This window comes from Misgurnus anguillicaudatus, chromosome 9, assembly GCF_027580225.2.
Source record: "Misgurnus anguillicaudatus chromosome 9, ASM2758022v2, whole genome shotgun sequence".
Taxonomy (NCBI): domain Eukaryota; kingdom Metazoa; phylum Chordata; class Actinopteri; order Cypriniformes; family Cobitidae; genus Misgurnus; species Misgurnus anguillicaudatus.
Genome location: NC_073345.2, coordinates 27,681,825 through 27,704,468, shown reverse-complemented (window position 1 = coordinate 27,704,468; position 22,644 = coordinate 27,681,825).

Genomic DNA, 22,644 nt, shown 5'->3' with positions numbered 1-22,644 from the left:
AGCAGGGCATTTGTTGATGTTTTTGCCGTCCTTCCTATTCGGCAAAAGTTGGTCGCAACTGAAATGGCTAACGTTATCACGGGCGATGCAACTCAGCGTGCACGACGAGATGGATATAATTAGCGGTCGTTGCCAGCTTCTTTTCGGAAGCCCGGAATCGTGGTTGCTGAATAAGTGGAGGGACTTAGTAAACACTTCATGTTGTGATATAAACGAAATGTTGTAAACATAATAGGTGTTGATGTACATTCGCTAACTCAGTATAATCACAATGTTAGTGTCATTGTAGCGAAATAACTAGCAGTTCGGTCAGGCTGCAAAGACGTAATTTTAACATACGTCACATACTCCGTTGCTCTGATTGGTCGTAGGTCTATCCAATTGAGTGCAGAGGCATTTTTCGGTTGAGACACGCCTCATAATTATAGCTCAATGGAGCGGTATCAGACTCAAATTCTGACTAGAATTGAGTATGACAACGTCAGGCTAATTTCACTCTATATCATACGTTAAATCCACGTTATCATGATGATGAAATCCAGCAGTGTTATTTGTGCTTGAACTGAGTGATAATTGTTTCATATACATCTTGTAAAATTCAATCTTAAAGCAACACTATGTAGTTTTTTACCTTTAAATAATGTCTCTAAAATTATTTCAGTGATAGAACAACTTTTAACTGGACAAATTGTACTGTTGCTGCAACCTGAGGAGTCTCCTAGCTGCTACAAGCACACTCTGAAAGTGGCGGTGGAGGGTAGAGCACACAGCCCCGCCCCTCCGCCTGCCTGCAGAAGAGTGTCTGATACCTGGCACTGTTGCGCTTTTCAACCACACGGGGGAGCTGTAAGTCATTTTTACATGGAAACTACATAGTGTTGCTTTAAATCAAAAATCATTTGTAATATTTAATCAGCACTGTCTCAATGTCACGTTGTCCACTACGGGAGCGCGATATGAACTGACAGATGGTTAGCATCAAATATCCATTAGATAACTGCAGAACACATTGTAAATAACCAAAAATTATCCTTACTTAATGTGCATTTTTATCATCAAGTGTCAAAGTGTAAAAATACAGCCATCAAGCTCCCGGACAATCGTTTCTCTATATGTTATCATTATAATAGTCCTAAATATGATGTGAAAACCTATTACACTAAAATAAATATTTACTCTCACGTGTACAAGTTAATGCAAGTCTGAAAGATAAAAGAAAATTACTATTTAGGTTTTTAAATTTAAATTATTCATTTTTTATATGTCTGCTTTTTGTATAGCAGAGGAGAATGCTTGTGCTGCTGGAGAAGAGCACGCATATATCAGACGCGTGCACAAAATGAGCAGAAAACACCTATTTATTTTATTTTAGCGATACCTCTCATTTATGCTGTGATTTTGGCAAGTGTACAGCATATAATTGCTGTAAAAATATATAAATGCTGCGTTGACTTCCGTGTGTAATGCTGCGTCCTTTCAATGCTCAAGGATTACGACAATGGCTTGTCTTTATTGGCTGGGCGCATTTAGCTTACGAACTAACAATTGAATGCCAGTCACATTAATATGAGGATCAGCATTCAGGAGGTGATTTGCATTATATTTATGGTTAAAAATGGGCATGTATAGGGCGGGATGTGAGGCAGATTCACGTACGCACATTTTCAGGTGATCTGTGATTTATAAAAGGAATATTGCTTGCTAGTGTGCGTACGCATGGTTTTATAAATCTGAATTTTTTTTTTGCGTACGCTATTTTTGGCTTTTATGCATACGTAGAATTTTAGTAAGGATTCTACGCACAGTTTTTTAAATGAGACCCCTGGTCCGTACTTCCAGTTTCAGTTTTTTTAATGGTCTGACTAGTTGCTAAACTGAACTCTTGGACAAATACAGTACCTCGTCGAAAATAACAAACGTTTTTGTTTTCTAGGTAATCTACGTTTTGTTTATTATGCTTGTTATATAAATAAACTACGTTTAAAGTACTTTGTTGTTATTTATTCTTAGCGGAGTTTGCGTATTCTTATTATTCTTAGCGTATTTGATGTGATTTGCGTCTAAAGATGTCTTGCTCAAATGCTCCTCAGTCGCAACCCTCCAGCCGTCAGACTTCGGTTCTTAGTCTGACTCTCTAACCGCCACCATCGAATTTGGTCCAATTAAATCCTCTATAGTAAGAACATCACTTCTCATAATACATCCTACTTTTGACTAGTAACATCAAGCAGTGAATTCTGTTCATGGCTGTAATGTAAATAAAGCCTTGTGGCTGTTTAAAAAAGAAAGCTTTGATACGTCTCCCCTTACCTTTATTGCCCAACAGAAAATATGTCAACACCAGTGAAATCAAGGAACCTAATAGGATCTTTAAATTTTCTTGGTGTAAAATGGCGATGTTTGTTGATGCAATGCTTTCCACACTTAAAATGAAAAGAGAGATTTTGTAGAGCAGTTTTATGATGCAACAGAAGGTCATTTTAACATTGAGGTCATAGATAATCACCGCATGTGGAGTACAGTGCATTAATCTCAACAGTGATAAAAACACACACAAAAGACAAAAAAAGTGGAATTCTGTTGATGCCGGCAATGTACAAATCCAAGATCTAGAAGACAAAAGAAGCGCTTTAAACTTTTGACCTTCAAATTGATATCTGACATAACTTGTCAGTGCACAGCGGGTTGAATAAACAGTCTGCAAGCATTGTATGAATGGAAATGAAGGCTGGTCTTTTAAAAAGAATCCAGCAAAGAATTTCAAAAGCATCAATGCTGGTGTGTTCGTCTGTATGAGTAGCAGAAATCAACCCAGGTGAACCTCAAATATCCAGCTTCTTTTCTAACCATACGCACAGTAAATGCAATTCAGCTATCCGTGCTGGAAGCATGAAAAGCAGGAGATATTCTTCTGTCATTACCCATAATCCTTTGAGAGGCTCTGATTTCAGAAACTCATTATTTTGAACGTTTCATAGCCAAGTGCCGATTTCTTTTAAGGTAGATTAATTTTATCAATATATAATGAGGGTCCTGATGTCAACTCAACAGGAAATGAGGATGTCATGGCTGATTTTTCAGCGGCGGAGAAAAACTAATCTCTGACTTTATTTTATTGTCCCACTGGATTCGCAGTCGGAGTCTGAACGGTCATTCTTAGCCCTAAATCAAATCCTAGTAGCTCTGTGCGACTGAATGAGTTTTTGGAGGGAATTAGATGGGATGTCCTCGGTCTTAAAGCCTAGTGGGTAAAAACGTGTTTGATTTTCATTGATTTCAGCGTCGGCTGTCAGCATCTTGTGACATGTAATCAATGATCCTCGCCGCATTAATGTTGAAAATCGGTATGGTTGCGAAAAAGCCGTGTCAATTAGCTTCATGTGCTCTTGTTTGTCCAAGGTGGTGGAAAATTGGTTAAAATTTCCTGGTTTTCCAAATGCTAATCATATCACATACAGAATTGGGAAAATCAATCAAAAAATCTATTTCATATCAGCGTATAGAGACTCTTAAAGGAAAAGTTCACCCGGTGTCATTATTTACCCACTTGATGTTACAAACCATACACTGTAAAAAAATAGGCGATGCGATGCCCCTACCTTACATTTGAATGAACTGAATGTAAAATGTCAGACGATGCGCACTGTCGTGTTACACAAAAATGTCAGTTTGTAGCCTATGCATGCGCAGAAAAAAAATCATCCGTGGAGCCCAGAGGCGGGACTCCGGTATCAAACTTCCACCCAAACACTCACACGCCCAATTCAACCACGACCTTTAAACTGGCTTGCTTGAATAAGGTAAGTTAAATACAACTCATTTTGTCGGTGTAAAATAATACAGAAATCAAAAACTAACAGTTAATTATATCTTCAATCTTCCCTCGAAGCTCCGACAGTCAGCTCAGAGAAGCTGTCAATCACAAATGTCTACCATAACGACGACACGCCCCATTTCTATAGCATCAAATTACTAGCTAAAATAAAACTTATCACAAAAATTAACAATTGAACATATTTCAGCAAGATTACAACTACTTTCAAGGACAAAAAACATCTTTCGAAAAATTTTACTGAAAGTGTAATTTATTTTTATTTTGACCCGAGTCCCGTTCGTTTGTATGGAGAGGGCGGGGTTTATGACTTGTACTGCATCCAGCCACCAGGGGGCTATCAAAGAGCCACCGGCTTCACTTTTCAGGATGTAGGAGGCACACCCGTTTCAAACCTGTATGAATTTATTTCATATACTAAACACAAAAGATGACTCTGTGACTGTGGACCACAATACCAGTCATAAGGGTCATTTTTTAAAATTGAAATTTATCATCTGAAAGTTAAAAAATATTTGGTAGAGATATAACTATTTAAACATTTTTTAAGTTGTCCAAATGAAATCCTAGCAACACATGATAAATACATTTTTGATATATTTACGGTAGGAACTTTATATAATATCTTCATGGAATGTGATCTTTACTTAATATCTTAACGATTTTTAGCATAAAATTTGGACCCATACAATGCGACATGACTGATTTTATGGTCCATGCACATATACATGTAGTAATAACCATAAAATACTAAAGTCTTCTCCCTATCATAAAAACTCTCTTGATATACTGTAATGTCTTCATACTGTACATCAAATAGCTGCTCATATTTAAAAAGGATTTAACTGCAGTGAATTGCAATTTGACTAGATATAACATAGGATTACCTGTATGTCCATACCAAATAAGTTAAACAGTAATGTATTTAGCAGTCTATACGAAGGTTTTGACTGCCAATATCCCAGAAGAGACAAAATCCTTCTTGAAATAAAGTACCTGGTACACAATGTACTTGGCATTTTATTTACAGAAGATTATGTATGTCCTGAAGTAGATCCCGGGTTATCAGCGCGGTGCAGAATTTTAGGTAGAAAAGGAGAGAGAAATCGCATTGCTTCTGGCTCTGCCCAAACAAGCGGACTCATGGGAACTTCCCACTGCTGGTGAGTGGGCTGAAATGAAAAGCTAAGAGAGCACTTTATCTCATGTACGGAATGTCACGAGTCCAAAAACACAGTTAAGATTAAGGCTGAAACAAACGAAAATGCTATCACTCCAAATTGTTTACTTGAAAGGTCAGATAGTGTTGCCAGGCCCCAAAAGATACCTGTAATTCCAACGATAAAGAAAACCAGTTTGAAGATTACGGTAAAAGCTAGAAAATATTTTTAGCATTTATTTTTAAAGTACTACAATCTAAAAAAAATTGAATTATAAGACACTAATACTGTCAAAATATATACCCCACACTGTCTAAACTGTAAAAACTGTACCTTTTCTGTCACTGGGGTGGTCCCTCAACAGTTCTTTATGGGTGTTGATGAATATCAGTCATATGACCTTTTACGTCATTCCAGTTGCCTGCCGCCATCTTGAGTACCTACCGAGTACCACTAGGCTAATGACAAGCTTGCTACGATTTACGGATTTCTTTAACTGTCTATGATTCTTACGGATAGGGGAATTAGCTATGAAAGACAACATTTTGCTCCTCGACATGAAAAGAAACGCTACTTTAAAAAAATATCTTGGTTAGTGTGGGATGCCTACTCGATCCCTGATGCGTTCTTCCAGCCGCTGTCCGCTGCTACCGAACTACCACTATTTTTACAACACTAAGAAGGCACAACACAACATGAAACTTTGCTCAAAGTATCACTTGGATCTCTACACATGAACGTGAGCATTGAGAACATTGTTTGTGTACAAAAAGAAAAACTGACTTTGCCTGTTTTGGTGACCGCTCGCCATTTTTGTCAGACATAAAGAATCGATCTCTGAATGCGAATGAATGAATCTCATATAAGGGCTCCTTTTTCAACTAGAAGGTCAATATTCACAAAACAACAAATTATCTGTGCATTTATATGGAACTATGCTTTACTCTCCTCCCTCCTTACATCGCATTCGGAGATTGATACATCTTGACTAGCAAGATGGCTGAGAGCGGACGACAAAACAACCAAAGTCAGTTGTTCAAAACCTTCTTTTTAGTAAACTCTGTGTAAACAATGTTCTCAATGCTCGAGTTCACGTGTAAAGACACAGGTGATACTTCGAGCAAAGTTTCATGTTGTGTTGAGCCTTTTTAATGTTGTAAAAATAGCATTTTTGATGCTCACAATATATTGAAGGCATAGCTTCTAGTTCTTTTGGGACCACTTCAGGTACTTAAAATGGCAGAAAACAAGTTTGAGATGTGAGTGACGTTAGCTGACATTCATGAATAAAACACACTGAAATGAATGTACCTTCTGGTGTACAATAATATACCCTAGGATCTATTGTGTACCTTTAAGGACCTATTTTGTACCAGTTAAATGTTAGGGGTACAAAAACAGTAATGTACCCAAAATGGTACAATATTGTATTATGGTTAGTATACCTGTAAAGGTACAAAACGGAACCTTATGGTACCACTCCACTGGGACAGTATCCTTTAAAAAGGTCCTAATTTTTGCCATAAGGTACAGATATGTATACATTTGGTACCAATATGTTTCTTTGTTGTACTAATACAGTATGAACTCTTTTGGTGCAAAGTGAACCCCCCCCCCCCAAAGCTAAGGTCAATTTTCACACTGTAAAAGGATCCCAAAAGGCTCTTAACTGGGCTGTATGGTTCCACAAAGAACCTCCACAGAACCGTTCTGTTGCACAAAAGGCCTCCCTGTATTGAAAAACGGTTCTACAGACTAAATTGGGTAAGTCATCTAGTGGATAATCGCGGTATTACAGATTAACATAAAACCTCATCAGGAACACTTTTTTATACAAATGTTTTCTCTTTATTAACGAGATAACTCGTCAATGGCGGGGAAAGAGTTAAGGATCTATTGTGTACATTTTTAACATTTAACTACACACCAGGTCCTTATGCTGCGTTCAGACCAGCCGCATTAGAAGCATCAAGCGTGAGTGATTTCAATGTTAAGTCAATGTAAAGACATGTTGACGCGCGTCTGAAGGTCTCGCGGCGTAAATGAGGCGGTTAGCGTCTATGTCGCCCGAATAGCGCGAATTGAGTTGAAAAGTTGAAAAATTTTAACTTTGCCGAAAAAACGCGCTTGCTCTAGTAGTGACGTGATTACAGGAAGCGAGCAAAGTTGCAGAAGCCCCTCCCATGACGCGAATTTCCAAGTGAACGTCTTCATGAGTAGAATTTCATGCGCGAATGAAGCGAGTAAACTTAAACTGTTCAACTGGCAAACTAGGCACGGTAGACGCAAATTTGGCGCCTTAAACACGGCTGGTGTGAACCCACGGTTAGGGTTTAATATTGTACCCAAAAAGTTATAGCATTTCAATGCGCTATAAAGGTACAAAAAGGAACCTTTGAGGGTACCACCCCAGTGACAGATAAGGTATAGATTTTTACAAAAAAGTGTATATTAGTACCTCAAAGATACATATTTGTATCAAATGTATACATATCTATAAGGTACATATACAAGGACCTTTTCAAAGGGTATCATCCCAGTGACAGCTTTTGTATTTTTATCGCAGAACCTTTGGCTGATTGGTTCATAGGGGAATCATAAATGGTTCATCTAAGGCACTGCCGTAAAGCACCTTTATTTTAAGAGTGTATGTGCTACATTCATCAATGTACCAACTTGAGAACTGACAACACCTGTGTAGCTAGGTAACAACTCATGAGGTGTCAAAAATGGAAAGTGCTGATATCACAGAAATGATGGCCGTGGAACAGTCAAGAAAATCGTGAAACACAAATGACAGTTTGAGTATAAATGCACGTCTGTTATACCAGTCACGAATTGTACACTAACTCCAGACACCTGTTGTTAAGCACACTGTATCTTCTTCATATCATCCAACAGAATTCGTCTCAGTGTGGAAACAAAACACCCTGAAAAAGCCATCAGAGAAAACCTGAATTAAGCAAACAATTACTGCACCAATACCCCAAATGACCAACTTGACCTCAACACCATAAAAGCTAGACATAACGTCCTTGTCACGTCATTTCTATTAAAATATTTTATGCGGCCACCATTTCTCACCCAAACCCATCGATGCATCAATCAGCTCAATTAATTGGGCTTCAATTTCAAAGCCTATATCTGTAATTCACGAAATTTAATTTTCCACCAGGACACATTAGGTTCCGTCAAATTTAGCCGCAATTAGATGAGCATCAACGAGCACCATAATTCTGCTAATTTGTAGGGAAAAAGAAAGCTTTGTGGTTTTGGCTATGTCAGCACATTTGAGTTAAAGTATTTTTTTCTCTTTCCTTGCACAGGGTGCCTCATTTAGTCTGCTTGATTGTATAGGGCCCCGGGAGCCCTCGGTCCATTTAACCGTTCAGATTTTTCAGTGCATGAACCACAGGACAACTCTACTAATAAGGTATTCAGTCAAAGTGTGTACACTCACTGACTGACAGACACCCGACCTGCTAATGTGCGTGATATTGCATCTGAGTTCCCTGACCTGATTTGAATACGAATTACCTGCGGTGAAACGGGTCACGGGGTGGACAGAATTACAGGAAGCTGTGCGGTGGCTCTGGGGACTGGCTAAGTAAGTTTGTGCTTAGACGCTGGTTTATTATGAGCAGGTAGATGGTGGCGCCGAGGGCAGATCTGATCAGTTCATTTGATGTATGGAGTCATTAACTCTGTCTTAAATTATGCACTATATACAACGTATCTGCAACTTGCCATTTGCGCTGTAGCCTCAAATGGAGAAGCATTCATATACACAAACGCGTCCGTCAAAAATGAGATCATGATATTAACAGAATACTCTCAGTTCTTAAAAGTTTATCAAATACTTTTGCTTCAAATCCACTTAAAGGGACACAAGGCAGCATTTTTATGTTAATAAATCATCTTCGTAAGTCGGTATATGGTTAAATGACTCATTACCAGATGAATGAAGTCTCTCTCGCCCGCCCCTACCGTCTGTAGGAAGAATACCCCACTTGCAACTTCGCTGTATCCGACCCGGTCTCCTTCAGTTTTGCAAAGTCTCAGATATCGCGAGAAGCAGTATCACTTTACAGCAAACAACACAGAGGCAGGCGAGCTAAACACGGCTAGCGATTGTTGCAAATGGCAGAGCCGGAGAAGAAGCATCGAAAACCCTTGACGGAAGGGAAACCTAACTGGATTGGAAATAAGCTGATAAACTTGGTTCCGAGGGGGGAGGGACAACAGTTCGTTTTTACGACAGTGTGTTTGAAAGCATTTACTTTCAGACACTAGGGGGAGCTCGTAGAGAAATATTACGCAGACTTGCCTGGTTTCCCTTTAATCCTGGCCATTTGGAAATACAGGTTTGTTGGCACGTGTTAATGCTAATTTACAAAAAAAAGAGGACGCTCTGACCTTGTTTGAGGGTGAGAGGTGCACAAACACGCAGAAGACAGTGAGTGAGTGGAGTCCGGTTGATCCAAACAACTGTACTCCAACGTCACCACAACGAAAGGCCCGCCTCACCCCTCATTCGATTGGACAATGGAAAGACACAAATGACGTCAGACGCTATTCCGCTCTCAGGGCTCCTTCAAAAGCACGTGCTGCGGCTGGCGGCAAAAACCACAAGGCGTTCGGCGCGCATAAACAGCGCGCAAACGCGACCCTGCCCATAGAATATCATTCAAAAATCATTCAACTGCCATTAACGCGTTTGATGTGATTGGCCCCTTAGAGGGTTTCATATACTAACATATACAAAAGCATTCACCTTTTTTAGGAAATTACGGAATGATGCATGAAATGATGTGATGTGTTGCTTGTAGCTTTAGTTGGTTTAGCCCCATCCGTTTACTTGTTTTGGGAAAGCTACACTGTAAAAAGTAAAAGTTGGATCAATTTAAAAAGTTACTTTCATTGGTAAGGCCCAATTTTTTTTCCCTTTAACTCTTTCCCCGCCATTGACGATTTATCTCGTCAATTAATAGAAAACATTTGCATAAAAAAGTGTTCCTGATTAATCTTTATGTTAATCTGAAATACAGCGATTATCCATTAGATGGTGAACTTGCGCAATTTATGAAAAAACTGCAGCCAAAACGTTATTTACAATTTTTAAACTCTGTGTATGTTTTGATAATCGTTCTAAATCTGATATCTGTGAGGGTTTGGCAGACAAATGAACCCAAGAGCAGACGATGTCGGGGAAGAACAGAAAACACTTTATTTTTAGACACTAACAAAACAAAACCCACGAGGGGGTACACAACATGAAACACTAAACTGACAGATAACTTCACAACTTGACTGGGTAACTAGACTCTGAAAGACGTGGAACACGAGAACACGACACAACACAATGATCCTGCACAGAACTAAAGATACACTGACATTAAATAGAATAAACCAAACAAGATAACGAGCAGGGAACAGGTGAAAGGAATAAGTGATAATTAACAATAAGCAGGAGGACGAGGGAGCGGGGACAAATGACAAGACACCGGAGGTACATGCCCAAACACAAAAACAAGGCATGAACCTCCAAACAAGGCCAGGGACTGCCAGAACTCTGCCACCATGACAAAATACAAATTTAACAAGACTTCAAGGCAGAGTCCTGACAGTAGCCCTCTCTCAAAGGACGCCACCTGGCGTCCAAAAAGGGAACACACAAGACAAGAACATGACAGATAATATACATGACAAGACTATGAACACATCAGACTATAAAATAACAAAAGGTGCAAAACAAAACTTATCAACACACTGAAGTCCACAAAATACTAATACAAGACAGTCCACGGGGGTTTGGGGTGAGGACGCAGCTGGGACTGCGTAGACCTTGGCTGCGCGGACTGCGCGGGCACCGGCTCTGGCTGCGCGGACTGCGCGGGCTCCGGCCCTGGCTGCGCGGGATGCGCGCGCTCCGGCCCTGGCTGCGCGGGATGCGCGGGCTCCGGCCCTGGCTGCGCGGGCTCCGGCCCTGGCTGCGCGGGATGCGCGGGCTCCGGCTGCGCGGGATGCGCGGGCTCCGGCTGCGCGGGATGCGCGGGCTCCGGCTCTGGCTGCGCGGGATGCGCGGGCTCCGGCTCTGGCTGCGCGGGATGCGCGGGCTCCGGCTCTGGCTGCGCGGGATGCGCGGGCTCCGGCTCTGGCTGCGCGGGATGCGCGGGCTCCGGCTCTGGCTGCGCGGGCTCCGGCTTGGCGACGGCTCTCAAGAGCGCACTGAAGAGTGCTGTGCGTTCCCCCTCTGTCAACCAGCAAGGGGCTGGACGCACAGCAATGGGCAGCAGTACCGTGACTGGAGGCGCTGCGACGGACCCCGACACCGTCGCTGGGTTCAGTGTAGGCAGGATCATTCTGTGAGGGTTTGGCAGACAAATGAACCCAAGAGCAGACGATGTCGGGGAAGAACAGAAAACACTTTATTTTTAGACACTAACAAAACAAAACCCACGAGGGGGTACACAACATGAAACACTAAACTGACAGATAACTTCACAACTTGACTGGGTAACTAGACTCTGAAAGACGTGGAACACGAGAACACGACACAACACAATGATCCTGCACAGAACTAAAGATACACTGACATTAAATAGAATAAACCAAACAAGATAACGAGCAGGGAACAGGTGAAAGGAATAAGTGATAATTAACAATAAGCAGGAGGACGAGGGAGCGGGGACAAATGACAAGACACCGGAGGTACATGCCCAAACACAAAAACAAGGCATGAACCTCCAAACAAGGCCAGGGACTGCCAGAACTCTGCCACCATGACAAAATACAAATTTAACAAGACTTCAAGGCAGAGTCCTGACAATATCTAACAAAATTCCTTTACAAAATTGCAATTATTTCAACTTTTTGCTAAAATATGTGTATTTTTAAATATAAATACCCATATTTAAGTTTATAAGCAGAGAAAAAAATATATAATATAGGTTTAATATATAATATAATTTTTTTTTTGTTTTGTTTGTTTGTTTATTGTTTGTTTGAAAGCAGAGGGTCTGTTCTCTCGTTTGATTTATATATTCAATATATTTATGATGTTTATACATTTTAAGAAGAAAATTTGTGAAAGTTTTGTGAAAATCAAAAAAAAAATGCTGGCGGGCAACTTTTCAAAAAATGGCTGGTGGGGAATGACTTAAAGGTTCTGTAGAATGTAAACTGTATTGTACTGTATACATATTAGCATAGAAAAATATTAATTGTTCTGTACATGGTAATGACATATCGTGATTGTTAACTGTTAACACATTAAATTAAGTACAATGTTGTTATAATGCTTAAAACTAAGATGTTACTGCGGAGTTAGCGCTATATGCTAGTTAATCCTATATGCATTAGTGTTAGCCGTTAATGCTGAAGTTCTACTATTGACGTTACAGTTACGTTTTGCAGGTTCATACTGGAAAAAAACGTACCACTCAAAAACGTCGTTTACAATCTCTAAATAATTGATTATTCCTCAAATTCTGTATCTTTGTCTGATACAGGCTCAAAAATAAGGTCTGTTTACACACACACATAGAGCTACTGAAAAGAGCTTCTCTGTGAAACAGCCAATCAGAGCAAAGCTTAACATTATTATTCATGACTCTTTGAAATAAGGAAATAATATACCATTTCATTCTAAAGGCAAATCCTGGGGTTGTAAATGGACATGTAAAACCGTCTTTGGAAAATTTTTGCACTTAATACAAAGCCACATACCTTCTATGTAAATATCAGAGAACTATTTAACATTATTTCAATGCGTTCTTTGGCACCTTTAAGTGAAGAATTTAAGTTGAAAATGTGAAGTAATTTTTTAGGTTGATCCAACTTTGACTTTTTACAGTGTATAACATTCCACACTTATTCAATTGATGCACTTGTTCACCTGAATATAAGAGGTGGTTCAATGGTATTTCAAGCATTCTGACTTAACAACACAGTTATAGAGTTGTTTCCTCATGCTAAACATAGTCAAAGTGTCAAAAAAGTAGTTTTCAATAAAAAAAACGTCAATCAGCGGGAGACGGTAGAACTTACAAACATCACATCACGCGATACAGCTTTGTTTAATTTCAAAACTCAACAATGAAAGAAGAAGTGTGTTTTTGGATGTAAGGAGAATAAAGCCAGCATTATGGAAACAATGGATATAGTTTATTATCTGGGGTAGCAGCGGAGTTTTGCGTGTGTGTTTGATGCACTGGATTTCATTGAAAAGTCCCAACCGGGTCATGAGTTGCATGCGGTAAGACAGACTTCCGTCTTTTGTTGGAAAAAGGCGTATGCATATTATATAAATGACACGAACATGTAGTGAATCATAAGTTATAAGTGTTGTGTAGTGTTGCATGACTCGTACTTGCTCCTCCCGCGGTAGTAACTCCTCCTTCTTATTTTTTTCGTACGTTATCAGAAAGATTCGGTAAAGCTAATCTTTCTTTTATAAATCTGATTAAACTAAAGACTCTTCGAAGATATAAAGGATGTAATACTACTTTATAGGTCCTACAGATTAACATCAGAAATGCAGAAACAGTGTGTTATGTGAGCTTTAATAGTATGTTCATACTGAAAACGAAAAAAAAGCAAAGAATAATGCAGAAGCAGGCAAAACGGGATGTACAAGCTATGAATTACCAAGAAGTAAGAACGAGTGGCCCGACACTCATAACATCCTCTTCGTTCAGCTTCTGAAACACACAAAGGGACAATTTTATGAATAAATCATTAATAATATGAGCAGACGGATCGTCATCAAGACATAATATGATTGAAAAATTTTTTTTTAATGATGAATAAGAAGTGATCATTTGATGAATTCATGAAATTGTGATGTAATGCCAAGAAGCAAGATAAAAGAAAAGAAAAGGGTTGATCTGAACTAGAAATATAGATAGATTGTACAGGCTTATGACCGAAGGCAAAAACTGTCAAAAAATAAGACTTTTAACAGAGTGCTGGCAGAACAACCCACAAATGTTCTGACAGGGCGAGTTAAGAGTGAGAGGAAAGCTTTAGTACAAACAGCACTGCTTTATACAACTCATGAATCAGACTATCACGATTTTAGCTCTGCTGCTAGTATACAAACAAATGCAATACTTTACACCCTGCAATTTTTTGGATACTTTCTATCGAGTTTTAATCAATCAATCAGTCTGTGTGAATATCTGTCTATCTATCTGTCTGTCTGTCAGTCATATCTGTCTACAGTGTATATGTCTTTTTGTCTAGCACTCTTTCTGTCTATCTATCATCCGTCAGTCTATCTTTTGGTGTCCATCTATCCATTCACCCATCCATTATCCACTCATCCGTTGATCTTTTCTGTCCATCTATCTGTCTATCTATACATGTGCATCTATCCGTGTGCATCTAAACATCCACCCATTGGTTCATCCACCCATCCATCCATCCATCCAACAACCCATCCCTCCATCCATCCATAAAAATATTTCTATCAAGCAAACAAACATTCTCACCCAAAACTCACAACATTGGTCTATCTAATGTTGTTGTGTTGGGAACCTGAAACAAACGGAGCAATGTTTGGGTTGCTCTACAGAGCCACAGTGTTTACACTTCTGAACATATTGATTTTTACTATGTTAATGTGATAGCTTGCAGATCTTTAATGGGGCAGATGATTCAAACTGAAATAGACACAGCGCTAACCTTGTTAAGACAATTTGCTCACTCGTATACTTTATAGAATCTAAGATATTAAAACGTATATTTGTATCTTGTCAGATATTGATTAAGCATAGCTCAACATACAGGGTAGCAAAGACTTCCAGCAATGTGATAAAGTTGTTTGTCTTCAAACCCGTGGAGAGTCATATACAGTATGCACATGAAGACCCCACGTCTACGATAACATAAGAAACCACTGGTTAGTTTATAACTAACATTTCTCTAAATTTTACTTTAGCAAATTATACTGAATGTGAGCAGTTGGTTTGGTTAAATAGGGATGCACGGGGCACAAGCTAACGCGGGGTTAGTTGTGACACGGACTGTTTACATTTTTGAGTTGAGCGATTTGTATTTCCGGTATTTTTTTCACGCTGCCAAAAGACGATCTCCCGCAAATTATTGGAAATGTATCATGTTTTTCCAGAGAGTTATTGATGAACGAGTGTTTTGGTGGCATGTAAGTAAATTTTTCATCATAGGTTTTTTTCGGTTTCTATGTTGGGTGTGTAAGATACCAAATCCAATGCTATGTCATATTAATAAGTGTCTTGTTGGCTAAAACATAGCATCATTTTGAATATGTCTGCAGGTCTTAGCAACTTTTTTGGTGGGCTTAAAAATATTTTGACCCAGCGGGGTTAATTGTAACGCTGTTTTACAACTAACCCCTCAGCACTTACAACATGAAAACTGCTAACGTTAGCGTAATTCTTGCCGTTGTTTTAAATAGGCTACAGATGAATGATTGCTGGCTGCCAACAAAATAAATGTGCCTGTCTTATCAAAAATGGTTCATAACTTTAATATTGATTGAATAAGGTCACGTCAAAGATTGAAATCATAATAAAATGAATGGCTAAAATCAGACTTTGATGCTCATTATTTCAGTATTTGATTTTTGAAACTGTAGTATTGTTATTACAGACTGGGTCACATATAAAAAAAGTTTTGTCATAATTGTGCTGCTTTTTCTTACATATCTAGACATTGTTATCCATTAATAATTAAACTATTGCTAAAAAAGGGCTGGATGAATGAATACAGTGTGTATACTTGTCTATTATAGACAGATATATAAACAATATCCACTTCAGTATATAGACAAAATAGTATTAAAATATTTTATCTTAATCTTAATTTTTAGCAAGTGTTACAACTAACCCCCTGCCTGTTACAATTAACGTTTGGTGTAATTGTCCAAGAATGGTAAGTACTAGAAACAAACTTCAAATGTTCATTTGTAGCAGAGATGTGTGTGTTGCTTGTGTAAAAATATAATTAATCAAACTCAAATATTTTTTGAATGATTGAGCCAAAACCAAAAAGTGTTAGGTTGTCCCCCTGCTCTCTCCTGTAGGACTCAATACAATTATAAAATTAAATAAGAATCAGCTATAAAAATATTTTGTATTGTCATAAACTTCTTAGGTTCAACACTGTGAGAACCTATTAATATATCACGTTGGTAAACTGACAATTGTACATGTGCAATAGCATACGTGTGAATTATGAAGGCATGTCACACAATATCTCCATGTTGGCACTGGACACACAACCTATGCATAAACAACAAAAGATATGAAAAGCATTTTCTCATTTCACTTTAAATTCGTCAATGCTATTTTGCTGTTCTTACTATGCATGAATATATTGTTAGTGGCATTGTATTATTTGCATGTTAGACTGCCTATTCCCTGCTGTTTGGAACCCTATCACAACAAATACATTTTTGTCTAACAGCCCGCCAGTTAAAACGACCGTTTTAGTGCCCAACAACAATTTCCCCAATCCAATAAAGGTGGTAATGTCAGAAAGAAAGTATTGCGAGACTGTTGGACCGTGTCAACAAACTGGAAAATTTTGCTAGGCTCACCTGGATCTCAGTCACAAACTGCCAAAACCATTTTCTTTGGACAGCCTGAAAATAATGCTAATGATCCACGGCAAACACAAACCGTTTCTGTTACAGAGTAGGCTACAGAATAAGAGCCCTGGCAATGTTTGATAAGGTTCTGTTATACCAATGACAACAGTTTTTGGGAGCTCATTAATTGAGAATCTCAGAGTAATTGCTTTACATCCTGGGGGCTGACGCCATCGCTAATGCGACGAACTGTCAAGCTGACAAACAGCAAGTTGCGGAATATGGATTTTTTGTGTGTTTTTGTGTTAATAACCATTATCAGAGTGCTGCCGTGGGAGACTGTCAAGATGGCACCCGTGATAAAATGGCAACACGTGACAGAAACACCTGCCTGGGAGAATAACTTCTTTTATGTGGAATATGAACCGCTATACAACTTTCACAAGTTTCTGTTTAGCTCACCCTGAAGGAGAACTATATCGATTGGGCAGAAAATAATAATAATACGGCTAATAAAATTGATTTTAAAATGTTATATTCTGTCCTATACAGTATGTCGTACACTCTACTGACTTGTAACAATGCATTGACCGTGGAAAAGATTTGCCAGCATATTATAACAAAGACAAGATTGCCATTACATAGTAGTGCACATTTATGACCCATCATATACATTCTTAAAAACAAAACTACACAATACTATAGAAGAACTATGTTTAAGGTAAATTACACATTACATTTAATGCAATGTTGTTACAATGCTAAAAACAAAGTTGTGACTGCTGAGTTAGTGCTATATGCTAGCTAATGCTACATGCTAACGTTTAGGCTGAAGTTCTACTATTGCAGGTGTTTGGTAATTTGCTGTGATATCTTAAGTGATTTACTTGAATCAGTTGGTTTCTCACATGTTTTACAACGGTGTGTGTGTGTAGTTTCTTGAGAAATCTTTACACTTTTTTACATCTATGCCTTTTTAATATACTTTTTAAGTTAAATTTACATTAGATTTGACTTTTGCAAATACATGATTGAGCAAGATAATGTAAAATTCCCAGCATGCTTTGCATAACATGTAAAATCTAAAAGGACAAACACGAACAAAATGAGTTCAAACTACTGTAAAAGTTTATGTTCATGCAAATAGTCTCAATTTTTGTCTCATTGAGTAAAAGCCACTATGCCACCTCCATCAAAAAATGTAAAAATAATAAATACCCGAATGAGGGCTTGACACTTATTATACGTTCATCAAATAATTTAGGCGTGCACCGAAATTTCGGTCGCCGAAAATTTCGGCCGAAAATGGCATTATCGGTTTCGGGCCGAAATAAAAAATCCAGCCGAAAATGTAAACCGAAAATGAATGTCAACCGCGCCCCTTTCATCTGTGCGCTAGCGCTTGGGTTTCACTCAGCCTCACGGTGATCAGTCGTCTCCCACCCCTCCCCTTCGTGCTCAAGCAGGTTTCACTCAGGGTCCAGCTGTTTGCACGCGTCTGCAAAGATTAAGAATGTCTTGATGTGTAAACTTTAGAGAGAGTCGCGCTATGTGTCTCTTACTGTAATCCATTAACGTACATTTGGCGAATAAAGCAACGAAACACAACGTAACGTTTTTATGTGGAGCGACTGTTGCGCTGTTTGGGATTCACCATCAGTCTCTGTATATGCATGCGTTTAAGTGCCCTTAAAGCCGAAAGTACACTGGGGACGTCCGCGTATGCGCGCCATCATTTTCGTCATCAGGAGGGTCCGCGGCCGGCCGCGCGGACCGTCTGCGTGCAGCCCAAAATTTGAGACCGCACGGACAGTGCGCGTGCAGTCCGCGTACAACATCACATGCGCGTGAAAATATTTAGACAGGACACTCCACTACAAACAATTATACAAAGGAAATAGACAGCATTTGCACACATACTATCGTTTTTCTTCTTTAATTTTATTTCATCCATAAACAGAAAGCTGTGGAGCATGTTTGTTACCATATTGTTTGATTCCTGTTCTTTGTTGTCTTCTTGTTTGTTCTAAACTGTGTTTGCAATGGTGGATTGGTTTCTTTTCTTCACCTATCCTAATGTTTTAATGTACTGTAAATGTCTCCAAATCAGTGCTGCACTAGAATAATAATTTGAATAGAGACGCGTTTAAAAAAAAAACAAGCAAACATAATTTCTCTCTGTTATTGACAGGGCACATATAAACAAAATTCTCAGTACAGTATTCTTTTTCTAATAAAAACATTTGTTTATGTCTGTATAGATTAGTCAGATTAACCTACTGAAGTCTGTGTCATTAATGTTGATCAAACAACCCATGACAAAGAGACAAATAGCTCTAAAAAATAATAATATATTTAATTTATTGTGTTAATTAATTTAATTTGATTTCTGTCCCTAATGCTAATTTCAGACCTTATTAATGTACAACTTTGTTCTCTTTTATAAATGTTTGCAATTTCTTTATTGTTTATTAGATTTTCCCCACCTGCTTTTTGCTGAAAAATAATCTGATCTGTGCCTCAAAAACTGTAATGTGATCCGAACTGTGAGTTTTTTTATCCGTCACACACCCCTAGTAAAGTTAGCACACAGTGATAGCCATAAATGCAATTGTACTAATAATTGGCATAATAATTTATTTCGGTGTTTCGGTTTCGGTTTTTCGGCCAAGAATTTTCATTTCGGTGCATCACTAAAATAATTTCTTATTATTAATAATTTCTGGCTTATTCCCGGCCTCAGGTCAGTCAGAAATGCAGCTTTGTTTAGCGAATCTGTTAAAGGCCACAGCGATTTTTAAGCAAAGTCCGGTATGACTTTATTTTACAGTACGTGTACTTACCTTGTACATATATGGTAAATAAGTTGTACTTACCAACAAATGTGTGGTACTTACTTTTAGGTATCTACATGGTAATTAACTGGTATTATTACTGTACTTACCAGACGTACATACTTGGTAGTTATTATGTAACTCTAGATAAGTACTGGGTAATAATAGATACATACTTATAGTGTAGGTATACTGTAACTAACAAGAAACATTACTGTACTTACAAATAAATGTACAATTTAAGTATTTAGTATTTACAGGCAAGTTAGAGTAAATGACAGGTATTTATAGTGTACATATATGATAACTAATAGCAAACACTACTGTACTTACAAATGGTATATACACTAAGGGCCCTATCTTGCACCCAGCGCAATTGACTTTGTCAGTGACGCATGTATCATTTCATATTTTGCACTGGCGCACAGCGGGTTTTTCCCTCCACAGACGCACGTCGGCAAACTAGGGAATGAACTTGCGCTCCCTGGGCGGTTCAGCGCAAAAAAGAAGGCGTGCTCCGGTGCAAACCATCTCTTATGCTATTTTGCAGTTTTAAAAAACAATTGCGCTACTAACCAAAAAAAAAACTAGTCTAAAGTCAGTGGCGCGTTGCCATGGTTTATTATGCTATTTTAAGGGCGCATGCTTGACCATAATGTATAGCGTGCACAACGCGCATTGCTTATCTAATCTACACAGATGCAACAGATATTTTTGCAAATCATAAATTGTTACAATAAAAAATATAAGATAAGGGAAATCATTAAATAATAAATTGTTACAATAAAAAATATTAATGCATGAGATAAGGGAAATCATTGTGGTGAGCATTGTGGTGATAGTTTTTATTTATTTTGTGTGGCAGCGTTAAACAATTATCATGCAAATAACGATTAAAATATTTTCATACGTTTGTTGTGTGCCTGTATTACGTTTATTTTATCTAAATAATAATTAAAATGTTTTCTTAAGAAACCTTCATGTATGTGAACTTGATTTGTAAGTGTACTCTGGGGTTGAACCTTTCTTGCTTTTCTTGTGTCTGATTTCAAAGCCCCCAAACCCTTTCAGCGGTGAGGGTGGACGCATCGATGTCCTCCTGTGTGCCCGGCGTGCTCGATTTATGCTGGCAAGCTTTGGATCCCCCCGTCTCCTGACATCATTGTAGTGCTTGGCGCAGCTGATGAGACAATTGCGGTTATTTCCTCTCACGCCTGTTTAACCGACGCTGATTTGGGCGGGTTTCTCCCATCCCCATACAAAACAACTTCTCTGTCTTTGACTGCTCTTACAAGAACGGAGGTCTCCTCGGCTGTGAACCGCTCCTGGTGTGCGCCTGGTAAATCCGTCATTATAATAGCAACCGGCCATGGAACTTGCGCCCTTGCGTTTAAAGGGAATGTTGGATAGTGTTCTGATTGGTTTATTTGACGTTACGCCCAAACCACACCTATGAATAATGAACCTACTTCAGACCAACCCCTTATTGATTTGCGCCCGGCGCAAGACTTATTTCTCCCGCCGGGAAAATAACAACAGCGCCCAAGATCCGCCCACAAAGTCACTTGCGCTTTGCGCTTCGGACTTGCGTTTCAGATCGTTAAAATAGGGCCCAATAAGTGTGTACTAGTGAATGTACCCAGTAGTTAATGCATATGATAGTCAATGGTTGGGTTTGCCGGACAGTTACATGTATATGATGCTACATCTTAGGTGGTAGGTCCTATGTAATAACTGTGTAAAAACAACACTTTATTTTACAGTCCAGTTTCCATGCAGTTACCATGAACATCCTAGTGAAGGTACCCAGTAGTTAATGCGTATGATATTCAATGGTTGGGTTTGCCGGACAGTGGCATGTATATGATGCTATATCTTAGGTGGTAGGTCCTATGTAATAACTGTTTAAAAAGCATCACTTTATTTTACAGTCCTGTTTCCATGCAGTAACCATGGACGTACTAGTGAATGTACCCAGTAATTAATGCGTATGATAGTCAATGGTTTGGTTTGCCTCACAGTGACATGTATATCATGCTATATCTTAGGTGGTAGGTCCTATGTAATAACTGTGTAAAAAGCAACACTTTATTTTACAGTCCTGTTTCCAAGCAGTTACCATGAACATACTAGTGAATGTACCCAGTAGTTAATGCATACGATTATTTAATGCTTGGTTTAAAGGACAAATATACTGAGTCTGAGTACCAAAATGGCACATCAGTAATGTTTGTTCTTAGTTATCATATACGTATGGTATAAGTATAACTTACACTTGCCTGCAGGTACCACACACTTATCGTGTATACACAATCTGCAAGTACACCAGTGCTTCCCGTCAGTCACAGTATACATACACCATATGTGCCGTCACCAACCCACACTGGCCTACAGGTACCACACACATCATGTATATACAATTTGTAAGTACAGTAGTGTTTCTCGTTAGTTACAGTATACATACACCATATGTGCCATCATTAACTTACACTGGCCTACAGGTACCACACACATCATGTATATACAATTTGTAAGTGCAGTGGTGTTTCTCGTTGGTTGCAGTATACATACACCATATGTGCCGTCATTAACTTACACTGGCCTACAGGTACCACACACATCATGTATATACAATTTGTAAGTACAGTAGTGTTTGATATTAGTTATTATATATGTACTTTATAAATATGTCATTTACCCTAACTTGCCTGTAAATACTACATACTTATATTGTCATTTATTTTTAAATACAGTAATGTTTCTCGTTAGTTACTGTATACCTACACTATATGTTATTACAAAGTACTTACCTGGAGTTGCATAGTAGCTGCCAAGTATGTACTACTGTTAAAAGTACCGTAATTATACCAAGTAGATGCCATGTAGATGCCTAAAGGTAGGTGCCGCACATTTGTCGGTAAGTACAACTTATTTACCATATATGTACAAGGTAAGTACACGTACTGTAAAATTAAGTACAACCCATAGTCCTCTAAGTGCACAGAAGAAAAATTGGAATACACTGCAAAAAATGACTTTCTGACTTCATATTTTTGTCTTGTTTTCAGTAGAAATATCTAAGAATTCTTAAATCAAGATGTACTTTCTTGATGAGCAAAATGACTCTAGTCTTTAGATAAAAAAAATACAATTTAAAGGGATAGTTCACCTTAAAATGAAAATTCTGTCAATATTTACTCATCCTCATGTTGTTCTAAACCTGTATCAATTTCTTTTTTCTTATGA